Source organism: Choristoneura fumiferana, chromosome Z, assembly GCF_025370935.1.
Source record: "Choristoneura fumiferana chromosome Z, NRCan_CFum_1, whole genome shotgun sequence".
NCBI lineage: Eukaryota > Metazoa > Arthropoda > Insecta > Lepidoptera > Tortricidae > Choristoneura > Choristoneura fumiferana.
The window spans coordinates 40,491,767-40,497,796 of NC_133472.1; positions in this window are offsets into that span (position 1 = coordinate 40,491,767).

The following is a 6,030-nucleotide window of genomic DNA, read 5'->3' on the forward strand; positions in this document are numbered from 1 at the left end:
AGTGCAACTGCATCAGCACTGCACCCGACTGTCATAGGACTGCCATTTTAGGCAATCGGAGTGCAGTTCTTACGCAGTTCTGATGTAGTTCTGAACTTCGGAGTTCTTAACTTCGTTTCTAAAACCTCTTATTGAAAAAAAAATAAAAAAAATGGAATATCTGTCTTGCTCCTCCACGAATTAGTGAGGCCAAGTCGTGGAAAACAGCTACGTGTGAGTTGCAAAAAATGTTTTTTCATGCAACCTCTTATTGCTTCTGGTTTCTGGTGTTCTGACTTGTATTTTTGTATTGATGCAATAACTACTTTACGCATACTCATAATCTTTATATCTGTCAAAGTTGTTCTGTGCGCTAAGACATATTTTTTATCTTTGGCTACAGCTCGCACATGTTTCTTAGAACATAAAATAAATAAAATAAAATAAATATCACGGGAAATTTCACACCTATTGACCTAGTCCCAAAGTAAGCTTAGCAAAGCTTGTGTTATGGGTACTAAGAACATGGTTCCTACATTCATTGTTTTGACTGTATGGTTTGGGTAAGGGTTGTATACTGTAGTTTTAAAGTATTACATTTTGAAAAAGTGACTCTCTGCCAAGTTTCTTGCTGCGCATTTTTCCTGGCAATGATGGTCTTTCCGAAAGCGCTGGTAGTTTAAAAAATGACGTGTAAAAGTGCCCATTGCGGCCTATTTACTGAATAAACGATTTGATTTGATTTGTTAAAAGTGAACAGACAACTATTTCTTTACTGTTTTATTATATGTATAGATTTGCCTAGCTTGTAATCTAGATTTTCAGATTAAAATAAAATTGTTTTTTTTATTTGTATTGATTTACCTATGTATTTTTATTTCGTCTGTCTACCTATTCAGTCTTAATGTCTGTCCACCTACATTACAAATTAAACTGTGGGCATGAAGAGGGATAAATTATTTCTTTATTACCAAGACTATTTACATTAAACGAAGAATTTCTTAATTAAACCGAAAATTGTGTAATTATAATTTTAACGAAAAATCCGGAACTCACATTAACCAGAATACGGATACGAACAGAATAAGGCCGTCAACGGGCTGCGTGACAGACGCGCGAGGCGTTGCGCTGGACGCCCCGCATTCGCCTCCACCGCGTCGTCTGCTTCACCCCCTCAAATACCGAAAATTCTTCTATAAGCGCGCCTTAAAGTAGTAATTTATTCTTGAAAGTTTAGGAATTTCATTTTCTTTTAGTTTTTTTTTCATACAATTTATATATAAAAATTAGGGGCAGTTATCAGAATTAACAGTGAAATTAAAAAAAACTTGCCAAATTCCCAAAAAATACATAAGTAATCAGTTACAACTTTTACTTTAAGCAGAAATGCCCGAATACGTACCTATGCGAAAATTAAACTTTGGGCTATAAATGTTAGATGTTTTTGAAGATACTTAGTAATTATAAATGAACTATTTCAACTGCGATTGCGCGCCTGCTTTTTATTCTGCATAAATGGTAGGTACTTAAATTTACAAGTTTAGTTTAATTCTTGAATTCTCTTTCCTCGTAAAAAACCTTAATGATAAATAAAACGAATGGATACCATGTTAAAAAATTAAAAAGTTACCCTGGTTATAATAAATTATAAGTAGAACAATACCTAATAATAGAGCAATGAATATCTTCAAACTTAGATAATTTAAGACTCTTCAAACAATAATACCAAGACGCAACTAACTAAAATACCGCCTTGTTCCCTGTATATTCTACATAACCAGCACTGAAAGGGGCCAAATATGACCTACTGTCAATTTGGGTTCCCTTCAATTACGATATGACGAGCGAAGCATTAGGTACAATTGCGGCCACAGCGCAGCGGCGACCGAAGCTCCAGGTCCCAATAAAGTTGGGAAATTATTTGACCCCTACATTACTATGCTGCACTACTACTGGATGTACGGGGAATAAGGGGTCTGTACCCTTAAATTTAAGTACCATCTTGTTAAGCATCTTGCAGAAAAAAATCTTGATAGTTTTATTCATGTGGACTTGACAACTAATAATCCTACTAAACCATGTTACGCTCGGTTTAGTATTAGTAGTACTACTAAACCGAGTGTAACATTGCCGATCCACTGACGGAGGAAGTGATAAAAACGCATATATACATTCCTTCCAGGAAAATGCGTAAACAGTGCATCAAGATTATTTTTTTCAGCAAATGGCCATTAAATGTTGATGATAGTGCCCATTTATTTCTGCTACATTCCCTGGGTATTATATACCAACTTTTGATGTAATCAGTTTGTAGCTAGGTAGGTAGCTAGGCAACTAAATTACGTATCCAGTAGATTGCTGGGCCTGTATGTTTTTAATGTGTTTACAGTATAGTCATGATACTTAAAGTTTTTAAGTCGAGACCTCAACACTAAAAGTACATGTAGTTAAAAAAACCTCACTCAACTCTCGCGCCCGTTTGTAAAGCGAGATGTTCCTGTCGCATTTGATAGCTAATGTCATGCCTACAGCACTCCAATTATCAATAGACATAAAATACTAGGAACAGAGGGCCTATTGCATAAAGTTTCTGGCACTCGCTCGTGATCGCAATCAAATGACAGTTTTTGTATGCGAAATCTGTCATTTGATTGCGATCGCAAGCATCAGAAACGTTAGGCAATACGGCCTCAGGCCCTATGTATGTCACCTAAAAGTTAACTAGGAGCTGTACAAGCAGATATAGATAAAAAAAGTTGTATCCTCAGGAAAGTCTCAAATCTACACATTACTAATTTATAAATAACAGGAGACTTCCTTATGTATGATACAAAAAGCTCCAATATCTGCAGAATAGTTTTTCAATTCAAAAATAGGCCCTGACTTGCCTTCGTTATGCTCTCTCAAGTGAAAAGTTGGACCTTATCTGACCTTAGATAAGATATGTAATTCAATAAGTAATAAAAAGTATCATCACATATGGCAACTTTGCCCTCTATAAGCAACTTTGCCTGACCCACTAGTGAAATTTAGTGACACACACAGAGTATTATTTAAATGAAATTGGCTAATAGAAACTTGATAGAAATTTTTAATGGGAGATAATTCAATTCATTGAACAAATATTATTCCAGTAAAACCAAGTATGTAATACTACATTGTTTGCCTTGTACAAGATTTTCAGACTGGGCATTATGTAATGTTATCTTGACCCTGGCAGATATCATTGTAATCTGTATCTGTCACATAAAATATCAGGTAGTTAGCAGAGACTGGCTAAACAAGAGAAGTAATAACACACTTCATTGTTGAAGGTAAACTGGCAAAGTTGCTCATGGAAAATGAATTTGCCACATTAGATGGTACATGTTATGTTGAAAAAACATTAATTCAAGTGCCAGCACATTCTACATTACTTATTCTACAATTATAACACTAAGCTGCCAGTTGTATAATATGATTGTTACCTTTTTGCTCTAAACATAATAAACTTATTTCAACAGTCATTGAGTTTTTTTATACATTGCGTTAAAAGTATCCTGTACTATACCTTAAAGACGTATATAGTGAGAACAAAAAAGACCTTGAAAAAAAAAGTAAAAAAGCAATAAAGTACCCAATTAAAAATAATAGGATGTGTCCCCCTATGGCCGTTTTGTGTTTTCTCCGTCCAGCCCAGAGCCATTTTGTCCGGTTACTTGTGTGAGGAATGCACAACCAAAGTTTACTGAATCTGAATCACCCATTTATTTGATGTTTGTGGAGAAATTAATATTTTCAGCTCTGATAAAATCTAGGTAGCCCTTTAAAGAGTTGTTAAAATATACTCAGCGGCACAAAATTTGCCCCACTCTTCATACAAAATTATCTATTACTGCAGACATTGAGGACCAGATTTTTTTCCGCTCAGTATATATTGTGGAATGTGTTCAGAATCTGCGTGGGAGGTATTGGTTGCAGCAGCCAACCTGAGCAAGTATGACATGGGAATGTTTGTGGGTATGTTAGCTCAGCCGGTTTCAGGCATGACTTTGATGCTGTTTAGATCGGCTGATATTGTGATATGACTACTTGGTTTGGATAGGTATTTAACTGTAAACAAAACAACGTCAATTGGTGTCTTAAATATTGAAATTCCCCCATTAAACTATCTAAACATTAACATTTCTGTATTAAATTTGACTAGTCTAGTTTATATTGCAATGATAGATAAGTAATATGTTTAAAATACTTGAATGTACCAAATCTGGCAGCTGAAGTTTGTTTAAATTTAGTTAAATACCTATCCAAACCTAGTATAATATTGTGAGCATGCGTTTTTTTTTACTAGTTAATGTTTTGCCCAGCCCGTTCGGCAAGTGACAAATTTGTATGAAGCCCATTTCAAAAAAAATGTTGGTGCTAAAAATAGTTAATTCATAATGTTGTTCAATTGCTCCAAAATGGAAAATAAGGCCGATTGAAATGCTAGGCAAAAGGCAACCCGTAGCTAAGCATTACGGCGTGGGGATTCTCGATCGACCATATCTGCTTATTGTGAGAGTTTAAAACCACCGTGCGATGGACTAAACACTCATCACTGAAGAGAACACGCTACAGAAACTCTGGTTCCTCGCCAACTTTAGTCAAAACCCCAACAGCTGAATGCAACCTGAGCCTCGTAATCCTGAACTGCCGGACACTTCACTCTACGTTAGTGGAAGAGATAGTGGTCGTCTTCCTTGAACACTTTCCACACGAGCATGTGTTAAGGTGAGCCGCGAAACTAGCATTTATTTCCAAAGAAATTACCACACGAAATTTAACTTAACGTAAACCAAAGAGTAGTATAATATAGTAGTATAATATACGGGGAAAAGAGAGCCTCTCTCGTCTCATTCATGCAGACGGTTTTGAAGCGCCGTCTGCATTTCGTAACTAGTACCATTGATGTATATATCCATCCATACGTATAGCTATTAATAGTCACAGGTATTCTTTTACTTTACTGGATTTGCTTCCCAGCTCAAACCACATAAAAACTAAAAACAGGGCTGCAAACAGAAGTGAGACCGCTTGAATTCAGTCTTCTTAAGGTTAAACCAGCCTCAATTTTCCGTTTGCAGCACTGTCTTTACTTTTTATGTGGTCTGAGCACGAGCTTCGATTGCAACGTAGCCATCTTGTTCCTTGTTGAGCGCGAATAGACGCCTGGCCTGACATAGAGGGTTGCTACACAAAAATATTTGTAACGACTGAGCGGATACAATTATGTGACTTTTATATTAGAAATTACAATACGATTGTCAATTTCGAAAATAAAGTTCATTTTTGCGGTAATTATCAACGACAAAATATTTTTTAATAAATAAAATTTGTGATCTCAAGCTTTCAGTGACATCTATCTGAAACAAACGACAACAATCTGTTTTATTTTAGGTTAGATAAAGGAGATGGCGGCGCTATCGACATGAATTAGTACGGTATATGTGACTGTCCCCCCCTGACGTAAACAAAGGTTTTTAGGTTAGGGGCTAGGTAGAAAACAAGTAGAAAATGACGCTAGTGACATTTCGCTTCGCTCGCGAATGATGTTTTTTAAAATACAACATTGGAACAAAAGTTTTTATGCTGTACAGCCAAGTCCTTGTTCTTGCAAATAGCATAATAAAAATTTTCATTTTAAATGAGAAAGCAGTTTTTTTTTATCTTGTAGTAAAGAAATGTCATTTCGTTATTCGTATTTAAGTGAATGCAGTGAATGTGACGTGACATGGTGTCGTCGTTACTTTGAGTGTGCACTTAAAACTAACTAAAACCACCGACACGACATGACGTTTTGCACATCCCTAGCAACAAGTGTGGCCATGCTTGTAAAATTAGTAGATTTTTTTTAAGCTATCTTAAAGCATTAGAAATTCTGTGGAAATTCTAAACAAGCATTGATCATTTATGATCTTAAAAATGTGCTTAGATTCAAATAGCGTAAAGGATAGTCATCCGGTAAATTAAGATGCAAGTACATTTATTTGACACAGACGTGGTGGGTCAGCTATTTGAAATATAATTTTA